We start from the raw sequence: 12,902 nt of genomic DNA, 5'->3' as shown, positions 1-12,902 counted from the left end.
TGTATGCTTTCCCTGGTAGGCCCCTGTACCTCCCAACTTTGTCTTGTTCCGCTGATAAGAGGATGGAGAAGGAAGGTTATAGAATGAGGGAAGGGGCAGACCAGGCCTGGTGAAGGTGGGGTGGTGGTGGCTCTCAGAAGCAAGGAGTAGGTGGGATTTTGGGGACTGAGGGCCCGCCTTGGGTCTCTCTCTTCTAGGAGATTTAATACATAGCCTCAGAGATGATGGAAGCCAATGTCCTTCCAAGGAAGGGTAAACTGAGGCCCAGAAAGAGGCAGGCATTTGCCCAAGGTCATAGAGCAGGAGTAGGAGGCCACTCTGTGATCCCTGTCCTCCCAGCACGACAGGTGTCCTCACTCTGGGCTCAGAATCAGACAGCTGCTTCCCTGATCCTTCCTCCTCGACCCCGCAGTCCCAAGCAACCATTCTGCGCTGCTCCCATACCTCCAGCCTGCCCCTAAGCTTAGCTGCCAACAAGCACTGAGCGCCCCACCCTGGATGGCTGGTCTGGGCAGCTTCCGACCGCCCCTCTCCTTGACTCACCTCCAGCTCGGGAAGGCCGGGCTCAACGGCCAGGAACAGGGTGCCACCCTCAAGGCCCCGGCTGTGCCACCACCTCGGACTGTCCCCGCGTGGCGAGGTTGTCCTTCTCGGTGCCCCCGAGTGGGCAAGGCGAGCCCGGTGCGCTATCCCTTTAAGCCTGGGAGAGATGGGAGCTGTCAGCGACAGCCGAGGCTAGAGCGGGACGTCGCCGCCGGACAGGCCAGAGCGAGTAGCCACCGAGCGAGCGCAGAGAGGAGAGGGCGGCGGGGACGGGGCACAGCTGGTCCTCTCATTGTCTACTGCGCGCTCGAACCCTGGGCCAGGCGAGCGGCGGGCGGCACCCAATGTAATGCAGAAAATGTGAGAGGCAGCCCAGGGAGGTGGGGAGCAGAGAGCGCGGGAGAGGGCGGCAGCACGATAGCGAGAGAAAACGCGAGAGACAGATTGGGATCCAGGAGCAGGTAGGAGAAAAGAGAGGAAGTAAAGAGGGGCAGTGACCGAAGACGAGGAAAGAGAGAGCGGGAGAGCACGCGGCTCCGGGTGGCGGCGTGGGCGAGGAGCGAGCTGGTGCCTCTGGGTGTCAGCGTCGGCAGCCCGAGTTGGGCGCCCCGGCCGGGGTTCAGGCTGGGAGAGTGGCCGCGGCCGGGTGGGGCATGGTGGCGGAGCAGAGACGCCCGAGGGGCTCCCCTCCGGAGACAGTTGGGGACCTGAAGCGGGGCCAGCCTGGAAGGGGACGCAGGTTTGCTTATTCGGCGCCGCGGGCCGCACTCCGGGAGCTTCGGCGGGCCGGTGCATCCAGCCCTTTGTGAGCGCCACCGGAGGGAGAGTCGGAAGTGTGGAACCGGGGGTGCGGCCGCGGATTGCACGCTCGCGCGCGTGTGTGTGAGCGCAGGCGGGTGGGAGCGCGCGTTAGGGATTCTGCTGGCATCGCAGCGTGGAGGGCAGAAGGCAGGAGCGGGCGCGCAGGGGAGCGCGGTGGCCCTCCCGCGCACACGCACACGCGCGCGCGCGCGTACACACGCCCTCCCTGCTCGTTGCTGCTGCTTCCATCTCGGAGCCCAGACCTGCGGAGCGGGAACCGGACCCGGAGCGGGAAGCGGAGCGGAGGCGAGCCGGGGATGCAGCCAGAGAGCAGAGCTGCGCGCAGAATGCGCGCCCGAGACGGTGAGTTGCCCAGGCCCTGATGCTGCGGCCAGGCCGGGATCGCGGGGCGCAGGCCGGGAGCTGGGGTGCCTGCTCGCCGGCAGCGCCGCATGCGCGGTATCTGATTGGGCGGGAGCCTCGGGGCAGTGGGTGGGGGTGGGATGTTGGGTGCGCGCCCGTGGAGGCATGCACGCGCGGAGCGGGAGGGGGCGCGCGCGGCACCCCAGTTTGTGACCGCGCGCCCGCCAGCTGCGCGGCCCCTCCTAACCCTCGCCCGCCGCCAGAACCCCCGCGACTTGGAGCAACTTTGTGTGTGCGGTGAGAGGATGGAGGCGCTTTAATGGTGGCATTTCGGCCTTTCTTTCCTAAGGAGAGAAAGCGAGGTTCGAATGGGGCGGGGCGCAGGCTGTGCCGCCGGGTGGACTGAGGGGTGCGTCTCTACCACTCAGCTGGCACAGCCGCCCGCCCTCGGGGACATCGGTCCAGCCCCGAGGCGCCGCTCTGGAGCCGCTCCGGGCGCCAGACTCCTGTGACCCTGCCAGGGTCGGGTGGGACGGCGCGGCGACAGCATCCAGGTCGTCTTTGCAGCCAGGCTGAGGACACGGGGCTTGAGGTGGGGGAGCGGGGAGACATGCCTAGAGTGTATGTATGTGTGTCCCCGCACCTTCTGCTCTGTGGGATTGGCTGTTGGAAGAAGGGAACTGCTCAAAAGGTGCAGAGCTCCCCAGAGGCTGCGAATTGGACGGGGTACCTCTAGGCCCTCGGCCTGGTGCCCCGCCATCCTAGCTTTGCTTGCAGCCATGCTCCTGCGTACCTCATTCTGTGTGATGAGGTTGTGGCTGTGCTATATCCCCAACCCCCATCACGGAGTCTTCTCTCACACTCCTTTCCTGTGCTGGCTGCCTCAGGGAACTTCCTAGCCCCCCTCAACCCCCAAATGCTAGACCTGCCCCTGTAGTGGAAGATGGCATGGGAAGATGTTGTCTAGGATGGTGCCCCTGAGAGATGGGGAACACTCTGTCCACAGGAGTGAGAAGCTCAAGGAAGGGTCAGAGTTCAGGCCCCAAGCAGGCCCTTCCCCTTTATCAAATCCTCCCTGCTTCCAAGGCAGGCTCTTCCTCCTCTAGGAAACCTGTGATTGCTCCTGAATCCTTCCATCCAGCTTGGGCTTCTAGGCTGGAGCAGCTGGTTTTCTCAGCAGCCCTTGTCCATATGCTCTCTTTACTGGCACTCAGTGTATGAGCCTGTGGGGTCAGAAGTCTTGTTCTCAGCCTAGATTCTGGATAGAGGAGTGTAACGCTGAACCAATCAGTAAGTATCTACCTGGTCTCTGAGGAATGGTAATACGTTGTTTGACCAGCTTTCAGGCTTAAATTTTACTTCCACTTACATTTTCCCTCTGGAATCTCTCAGCCACCTTATGAGAATGCAAGGTCCATGGGCATGCTTCCTCTCCATTTCACAGAGAAGAATTTTGAGGCAGAGGTGGACTTAGGAGAATTCCAGTCTCAGGGTGGCCCCTTTCTGTGAGGGTATCCTTTAACCCTGGTCTTTCGCAAGGTGGGGGAGGGGGCAGGGAAGACACCCCACTGCTGGAGGGTCTTCCTAGGGCAGCTATCCTGCTGCCTGTGAGCAACATCCTCCCCTGATGGTCAGGAAGGTGGACACAGCCACTCTCAACCTTATTCTCCCTGGCTTGACTTCTGGTACCTCTTGACCCTAGCCTCTTTAACCTTTGCTTCCTAGATCTGGGGCCAGAATCTGCCAGCGCTCTGCATGACGACTTGTAAATCCTTAACACTGGGATGTCCGTATCATTCTGGAAATCATCCCCAGCCTGGCACTCTAGGCTAGGCACTGGCATTGTCCTCTTGTTTAGGCCTGGAACCCTTCTCACTCTCCTGAGATCTCCATCCTGGAGCCAAAGAGCTCACCCTCAGGGGAATAGGTTGCCCACAGAGGTCCAAATGTGCATTGAGGGGAGGGAGACCTCGTGGGTATTGAGACCACTTCCTTCCCAGGTGGCCATCTGAGGCACAGGAGGCTAGAGTGGCTGTCAGCACCAGGCAAGCCTCTGTGACCCCTCCAGTCTTGATGGCAGCCTAGACTCATCACCAGGGCTACTCAGGCCGTTGGAGGCCTCTTGTGGGGGAGTGTGTGTGTGTGTGGTGTGGGGGGCTGTTGCCCAGGAGTGACCAAAACTCCTCCTGGGGCTGGGAGGTGAGGTTGGCCTGCTGAACCTTGTGGTGCCTCCCTCAGCCTCTGCTGGCTTCACTCTCATGCAGCCTCTTGCTGACTCCATCTTTCTTAGTTGTCCTTTCTTGATCTCTCTTCACCTCCCGTGTCCCCTGTGGCTCTCTGAGCTCTGGACTTTTGCCTTCTGAGTGTTGACTGATGCTCTGGTTGACATCCAGGTGGTTGGAGCATGGCCAGATGCCTCCTTGGCCCCACCCCTGCCATCAAGGCCTGGTTGAACCCCTGCCCTGGTTCTTCTCCATAGCCCCCAAACTGACTCCAGCAGGATGAGCCTTTCATTTGGGGCCTCAAGCCATGAGCAGAGAAGAGAAGAGTACCTCTTTGGCCCCTGGTCTGAGCTGTCAGGGGCAAAATCTCAGCCAGGTGCTCCCAGCCCCTACTGCCTGCTCCTTTAGGACAACAGCCACTCGCCTGTCAAACCTTCTGACTGGTAAGAGGTAATGCCTAGTGTGGCCCCCTTAATTCCTCTCTCTAGCCAGGCCTTGACCTTGCCATGTTTGTGTGTTAAATTGTAAAAATATTACATTCTAACAAATTCAATGATAAGAAGTTGGGCAGGCTGGGCCTTAGGGTGACTTGAGGAGGGAGAAGAGTACCCCTGACCACTCAGGCTTCTGTTGGGGGAAATATGGGCAGGCCACCCTGGCCAATCAGTCTCTTCCATGGGCTTCCAGCATCTAGACAGCTGCTCCCAAGGACGATGTCATGTAGCCTTGCTCTTCATTACCTGGAATTCTACACTTAGGGCTCACTCTACATTTGGGGGCATCTCCTGCGTTGAGGCCTGGGCTAACTTCTGGAGCTACTGCTGACAAGCCTGGGCCCCTCCTTGAGTGAGCTCCGAAAGAGGACACAGATATTGACCTACACCCCAGTATGAGGCAGAATGGGCTGGGCAGCTGCAGAGGTGGTGATGGTGGTGGTGGGTGGGAAAGAGTGGGCAAGGGTTATTTCGGATGGACTGGAAGGACTGGTGCTTTTTTTACTTGCTCAGATGTTTCTGGCACTTGGTAGATGCTCAGTAAATATACTGAATAAATGAACGAACAGAGAATGTGAATGAATGAGGGCTTTTTAGGCAGATTGCACAGCACTAGAAAAAGCAAGGAGGTGGGAAGCAGCAGGCATGGGTGGAATGTGTTTGTAATGGAGTAGTTCATGCAGGGGCACAGCAGGCACAGAGCAGGTTGGAAAAAAATGGAGGAGGACCTTGAGTGCTTGACTGAGGAGCATGGGCTGATTCCGTATTCAGGGGTTGCAGGGTTGAAGTTCTGGAGGGATGGGATCAGATTTGCAATTTAAACTGCTCCCTCTGGTGGTCATAGGAGGGTTTGGCCAGGAGAGCCAGAGGCAGGAAGGCAATCCCAAAGGTGATATGGGAGGGAATCCAGGCTGGTGATGAGGGCAACAGCAGGGATAGATGCTTTGCCTGCCTTCACCAGGATGGCCAAGGGGCTGTGCATGGTTCCCCACCTGACGGAGGATGGAGAGATTCAGCCTGGGTGGAGAGCCAGGTGGGGAGATGTAGGCTGTCAGAATTGGGCAGGGTCTCAGGCATTAATTACTATTCCCACCACCTGGGTATACAGAGGTGGCAGGTGTCCTGGAGTCATAAGATGTAGCCTTTAGTATGGGCGTCCTAGTGTCACACTTCAGCAAGTCCCTGTGGTCCCTTGGGCCTCAGTTTCTTTGTCTGTAAAATGGATAAGTTTAATTGGAGAACTGGAATGAGTTTGAGTAGAAGTTTGGGACCTCGGAAATGGGATACAAAAGGAAGAGATAGAGGGGTTGTCTGCACTGCTTTTTGACAAGGAAGAGTTTGAGGCCCAGAGAGGGACGGTGACTTGAACAAAGTCTTAAAGCAAGTTGGAATTTTCCTGGCTTTGCCTATGGCCTGCTATGCAGGGGTGGGGCAGTGTCTAGGGCCTCTACAGAGGACATCCTCAGGCAGTTGCTTCAGCAGTCCAGCTGTTAGGGAGCATATGGGGCCATATGGAGGCACCGGCTGCTGAAAGAGGGATAGTGGCTCTCACTCTGGCCTTCTGGATCTATGTAGGCACTGCCAGCCACCAAGGTCAGGGTGGGCGGAGTCCAAAATGGAACCTCGGTGTCCAGGTTGGTTTGAACATGGAGGTTGGCCTTGACAGGTGGCCCCATTCTAGCACCCATCTGCCAGGGCAGCTGGACAGGTGGCTTCATGCCCAGGACTGATCCAGTTAGCTCAGGACCAGCTGTGCCAGCCACCCTCCCATCCCCCACCTGGTTCTAATGGCCCTGATAGTCCACAGGCCATGGGGTGGCACATTGCATCTTATGTCAAGGGTCTTGGGCCTCAGTGGAGTGTGTGTATCTGACATGCAGCCGTACCCCGAACACTGATTCTGTAGCTCTGAGATTCAGGGGTATGGAAATGGGCCCCTTGAATAGCCTGGGCTTGGGTGCTGTCTGGAACTGAGTTTGAATCCTGACTCAGCCACTTCTGAGCTGGATGAGCTCGGGCAAGTCACTTCAATTTCCCGAGCCTCAGTTTCCTCATCTGTATCTGGAAGAACACGACCTACCTTGTAGGGGTATCATTAGCATGCTTTGAAATAATACATGGAAAGCATCCACTAGCCTGATATATTGAAGAATCTCAGTAAATGTTAGTTCATGTTTGCTCTCAACTAGGACAGGGCAGTGACCTCTGTTGGAGTTTCAATGTTCAGATTGAAGTAGAGAGGAGCCTTATTATGATTTTCCAGTACAAAATTTGATTTATAATTTTCCATAAGTTTTTACTTTCCTCATGGTAGTTCTATAAAGTAGACAGCTCCATTTCATAGACAATGAAACTGGGAAGTGATTTTCCAGAGATGCATGATGAGTTGGGCTTGACCTTGTCTCTGGACTTCTGATCCAGGACCCTTGCTCCATGGGTGTGCTTTCCAAACTTTGGGGGTAGAGGCCTGTCTAGATGAAGTTTTGGGGGAATTCCAGAGATTCCCCCACCCATCCCTGTCTTCATCATAGGCATAGGGACAGGTTGTCATGGTGACAAGCAGCCAATCCCAGCTGGAGTGGTATGGGGGACTCTCAGTGAGGCAGTGTTTGCTGCATTTCTCCAGCTGCCCAGCAACAGTTAGGGGTAAGGGAGTGCCAGGGAGTGGGGGGGTGGGCAGGCCTTCACCTCCTGGGCAGCCCTGGGCCATGCCAAGGTGAGCAGGGCTCGGCCTTCTGGTCAGGGTGGGGAGAGCTCTGAGCTCCACAACTGACCAGCTGGGTGACCTTGACCAGGTTACTCTCTGTCCCTCTTTGAGCCTTAGCTTCCCTTTTTGTAAATTGGAGATAATTATCTCCCTCAAAAGGCTGTTCTTGAGGCTATACTATAAATATATTTTTTTTATAAACATGATATTCCACAGCTGTGATTCCAGGAATCCCTAGTCTTCCATCTGAAGATCCTGTAATAATTCAGCAATTCGCTTGTTGGGTACTTCCTCTGGGCTGGCTGTGCTGGCTCTTGTGGGACAGAGGTGAATAGGACCAGCTCCTGCCCTCTTGGGGCATGCAATCTTGCAGTAACAGTGAACTCCGTAGCTTTTAACTGTCCTCCAAACACATGCTGGCTGTCACGCTTCTGCTCAGCACCTTTCAAGGGCTCCGTGTTGCCTCCAGGACCCTTAGGTGCCTTTCACAGTCTGACCCTCTGCCCCAGCCATCTCCATTCATACTTCTCTGTGCCCCCAGGCTCCAGCCAAACACCATTCACTCTCCCCTTTACACATGCTGTGGCTTTCATCCTCCAAGGTTTGACTGTACTGTCCCCTTTGTCTAATTCCTTCCTGCATCTCTACCCATGTAGATCCCACACACTTTTCAACACTCAGCCAAAATGCCATATTTAACACCCCCCCACCCCCACCACCACCCTGTCAACCCTAGCTACTTCTTCCTCAGAACTCTGAGAGCATTTGCTTTACATTTGACATGTAAACGTATCTGCTTTACATTTAGCAAACATTTGCTGTGCACCTACTGTGTGCAAGGCCTACCGTATTTCAGGCTTGTGACATGTGGTGGTTTGTATCTCTTCGTGGCCTGGGAATGCCTTTGTGGCAGAGACCAGGCTTATCCATTTTGGGCACCTAGCCTGTCCAGGGACCTGGGGCCAGATGGGCTGAGGAGGGGCATGTGGTGTGTCCTTCAGGGCCCCTGTGGCTACTACCATTTCAACTTTTCCCTTGGGCTGGGGCTATGGGCTAGGCCCAGGACATCCGTCTCGAGAAGCTCCCAAGTTACGGAGACCTTTTGTGCTGAGGTGCTCACCACAGATATGGTGATCCCTGCCCCTGAAGGTTCTGCCAGGCCAGGACAGGGCACCTAACCTCCAGCCACATATAACTGTCCCCCATGAATTGCATGGCATTCAGCAATTAGCGATTGATTACTTGGTACTGATAACTCTTCCATCATCAATCAGCAGAGGTGGGCCTGGCTAGCATTTGTGTGGATCAGCTAGACCTTGGCTGCGCCACTGCAGTTGTGGCCATTTATTCCTGACCAGGAAGCTCAATAAACAGGAGCTAGAAAAAAGGAGATGCATGTAGTCTACCCTCTCTCCAATGTGTGCTGTCAGAGTTGGGATAGAGGGATGGGGAGGAGGGGGAATTGGGAGGCAGGGAGCTTTTGCTCACTCCTACCTCCCTCTACTGCCGTCTTTTGTGTTCTGCTTCCAGCCTTTCCTGGTCCTGGGTCTCAGCTTTCCCATTTGTTAAATGGGGATTTCAGCCTCTTCGTGAGGTAACGTTGTGCCTTTGAATGAGATGGCCACGCAGTTAGTTAACTGATTTGTCGTCATTTCCACTTAACAGATGGGGGCATTCTGAGGCTCAGGGAGGGTGGTGGCCACATGAAGATGAAGCCAGCACTGCAGTCACCAGCCCAGGGCTGCTCTGCCGAAGGACAGGGAGACGGTAGGCAGGAGGCAGGTGGTCAGTCAGAAGACAACAGTTGCTTCACTAAAGCGCTATGTTCTGAATGAGCTAAGGCTTCTAAATGTGGAGCTAGGACTCGGTGGAATCTGTGAAAAAAAGCAATTTCTAGGGAAACCACATAAAGGAGATGGCAGGGGAGATGTTTAACCTACTTAAGAGACCCAGCTGCCTTTCAGGCCCGCCAGGAGCATGGGGCACTGTTTCTGGGGCTCCTGACTCATATGACCAATAATGGATTAAAAAAAAATTGTTTTTTTAAAAAATGCTTTGTTTAAATACTTCTAAAAATATTTAAAAAGTATTTCAAATATACAGAAAGGTAGAGAGACAAGTATAGCAGAGAAACTCCCATATACCTCTCACCTAGGTGTAACAATTGTTGACATTTTGCCATATCTTCCCTAAGCTATTAAAAAGTAAATTATATACATCGTGGCATTTCACTCCTAAATATTTCAGCATCCACCTATAAAAAATAAGAGAAAATGTCTATCTAACCTCAGGTGGTCACATGTTACTTTTATTTTGTCTTTGAGAGATGAGGATGCTAACAGATGAGGAGACAGAGGCTGTAAGGTGGCCAGTCTTGTCCAAAGTCACGTAGCAAAGAGGGTGAGAGGAGGAGAGGCGAGATCCAGGAGGTGGGCACATGTCACCCAGGACTGGCTGAGATTGGGGAGGGGAGGAGATAAGTGGTTTGGAGGTGGCCAGGTGGCTGAGCAGGATCCCCCTGGGAGGGGGGTTCCTCTGGCTCACTGGAGACAGGAAGCTACTGTCTTTTAGGTTAATTATCTCTTCCTTTTGTTTGCTGAGGGGATTAATCAGGAACTGCAGAATCAGGAAAATCTAAAACAATTTCTTGTTTATTGTTTAATTTAGGAGAATGTTATCAGATTCTGGCCATGAAAGAGAAGCTGGGCTACCCCTTAACAGGCCCCTTGCGGGGCAGTCGGGGAAGGCAAGGGAGGGGAGGCCCGGTGGGAGGGCTTAGGATCCCAGTCTGGATAGCTATGAGGTCTGAGGGAACTGGGGGTGTCCAGGGCTTGAGACTGAGCCTGAGATCTGGGCTGGGCTGAAGACTGTAGCCTCGTTGATGGGAAGTGAAGCTTGGAGCTGTGAGCTCCTGGGCACATGCAGAAAGGGGCAGGGGCCATGGCTGTATCTAGTCTTCCTGAGATGCCATCTTTCCCTCTTCTGTAACAGCCACCTCCTTCCTGGTGAGGTGTCACAGGACGATGTCCTTGGCCAGCTTAGGGCAGGCAAAGGTCTCCCTGTGCTTCCTTGTCTTTTGGGGATCAGGGTGATCCTGCCTCCCAGCATCCGTACATGCTTGGGGCTCCTTATTCTACCCTTGGTGATGTCAGAGCATCTCTTGACTCTGCAGGGGTCACAGAGGCCATGGATATGGGATTGGAGAATGTTGGAACTAGAAGGTTCCAGATAGGGAAGCTGAGGCAGATGGAGTGGACCAACCAACCCTATCTTGGGTCTCATAGTGAAAAGCATTGCCGAGCCTTGGCAATAAGCTTTTCAGTCCCAGGATCCCCTGCCTATGGACCACCTGGACCACCCAGATGCAAAAGGGAAGGTGGCCCCACCTGGGGAAGGGCTGTCAGTCATCCCTGGGGCCAGACCCCAGGTTCTCCCATTACGCCCCTTTTCCTTTCCCCCTTGGAGAGCATGGGCTGCTTACTGGCTGTCCTGAGGCTCAGCCATCTAGGGCTGGTACTGGCCTCCTTTGCTCCCATCTCTGCGCCCACAACGAAAAGAGCCCTTATTAGTGCCAGGCTTACTGCTTGGCTTGTTTCTGTAGGACAGGATGGGGGCCAGTGGGTGGGAGAGGCCCTCGAGAGAAGGGTGACCAGAGGGAAAGTAAGAGATAGACATCAAGACACCTTTTGATCCCCAGCTATGCCCTTGTGGCTCCACCAAATCCTTTATCAAGCCTGTGCATTCTCCACAATTGGAGAATGAGAGTAAAACTCCTAACCTTGAAAGAGTGGCTCTTCAGGGCTGTGTGACCTGGGGCATGTCACCACTCCTCCTGGGGTCTCTTCTGCTCTCAAGTGAGGCCCGGCCAGGCTGTGGGCTATTAGCCCATTTGTTGATTAGTCCTTCAGCTGAAGGTAAGTTCATTGAATACCTACTGCTAGTCACACTGCCAGGCACTTTATATGCATTACCTCATTTAATTCTAAATACAAACCCATGAGATATGTACTATTACTGTTTCCATTTAACAGATGAAGAAAGCGAGGCTCAGAGAGATTGAGGGAATTGCAAGTGAATGGAAGAGCTGGCATTCGAACTTAGAAATGACTGCTTCTAAAGGAGACTATGTCTTTTGTGCCCGAGACAAAAGGGCGTCTGCTGCAGATAGGAAGAAGGAAGTTAGGTTTCAGAAAGGGGCTGATGGTGGTTGCTCTGTATTTGGAGAGAGGAGGCCAAGGTCCAGGTAAGGAAGTGGTGATTCAGCAGCAGGAGAGGCTTGGTTGGAAGTTAACCTCTGGCCTAGAATGATGTGTCTGTGGCTCTGTCATCTGCTCTGGGCCTGTCTCCTTGAACTTGGCTTACCCCACTCAGAGGAGTGGTACACATTCCTTCCTGTCCCTCATCAGGCAAAAGTTTGGAGTTGAGAATGAGAGAGGCTCCTTAGAGCACAGTCAGGGCAACATCCACGAAGGGAGCATCGGAAATGAGTCTGAAGAGGAGTCTGGGCCGTGCAGGCCTTGATTGCCAGCCTGCAGGGTGCGTGCTTTCCAGATTTTGAGTAGGGCCAGGTCTGCGGTTGAGGTGTATGGCTCTCTGGTGGCTGGAGGCTGCTTAGTAGTTGTGAGCCATGGATGCTAGGGAAGGGGTGAGATTGTAGGGGGCATATGGAGGCTTCTACCCTCCTTGTCCTGAACCCCTATCCCTGCAGGCCAAGGGGGTAGCTAATTTTTCCTTGTCTCCCTTTCTTTGCCCTCCCTTTTCCTGTCTCCAGAACATAGAGTGGGTGTGGAGAGTGGGGGTCTCTGGCCCCTCCTAGACCCCTCCCATGGAGGCTGTAAATATTTTATCTCCACCATCTCTGCTGCTGGATATTGCTGCTTTTAACACCTTTTTTCCTTTTGCTTGATACAAACGAATGCTGGAAAAATTTTGTACTGGGCACACTTGCTCTGTCGCTTCTGCTCATGCCGAGTCCCCTCCAAAACCTCTAATTGCTTTTAAGCTGCAATAGTTGGCAAAAGCAATTTTCTTTACGTTATAGAGAAAGGGGGAGAATCCACCACATTATCTTCCTTTTTTTTTTTGATTCTACCCTTTTATTTTGAGTTCCTTCTAATTTCTGCTAAGGTTCCAGAAGTGAAATGGAGTAGAAATGTGGGCAGGGAGGCAGGGTATCCTTGGATAGGGCATTTTGCCTCTCTGGGCCTATTTCCCCATATACAGCGTTATTGTGTATCCATTCATTCTTTCAACAGACATTCCTTGAGTACATCCACTGGAAGCAACTTGAGGGCAAGGACCAGCTCCATCTTTGCTACTGTATTCTCAGCACCCAGCACACAGCCTGACACAGAGTAGGTGCTCAGTTAAAGTCAGGTGACTGGATAAATAGCTCTACTGTGAGCCAGGCACTTTGCTAAGCACTGGGCTTTGCACAGGATGAATCAGATGCAGCCCCTGGCCAGAAGAGCTAACTGATAGGAGGGGAGCTGCCACACAAACATAATGATTGTTACTGAGTTGTAATAGGTGTCTACTGGGTACTTATGAGTACAGAGCAGGGCAGGCCAGGGGAGTTAAGAAAAGCTTCACAGAGGAGAACTTAGGCTGCATCATGAAGAGGGGGTAGGAGTTTGACAGATGAACTGGGGCCAAGGAGGAGGGAATTCCAGGCAAGAAATAGCATGGGAGGCTGCCCAGAGGGGTTGAATTGCCTGGGAGAGCTTTGAATGGAGGTGGGAAATTTGGATAATGCGGAGCCCCAGAAGGGTT

General features: G+C 53.9%; 1 protein-coding gene across 1 annotated transcript in view; it reads left to right on the top strand.

Moving 5' to 3' along the window:
• The first annotated feature begins 624 nt into the window (after positions 1-624).
• LINGO1 (leucine rich repeat and Ig domain containing 1) overlaps positions 625-12,902 on the top strand; it is a 197,095-nt gene continuing 184,817 nt past the window's right edge. Inside the window, exon 1 of the transcript XR_005651452.1 lies at positions 625-1,707. The gene's annotated coding sequence lies outside the window, so the exon portion shown is untranslated. The remainder of the gene's footprint in view (positions 1,708-12,902) is intronic.

Source organism: Pteropus medius, unplaced genomic scaffold (assembly GCF_902729225.1).
Source record: "Pteropus medius unplaced genomic scaffold, Ma_sr-lr_union100, whole genome shotgun sequence".
In the NCBI taxonomy this organism is placed as follows: domain Eukaryota; kingdom Metazoa; phylum Chordata; class Mammalia; order Chiroptera; family Pteropodidae; genus Pteropus; species Pteropus medius.
This window is presented reverse-complemented; position numbering and strand designations above follow the sequence as displayed.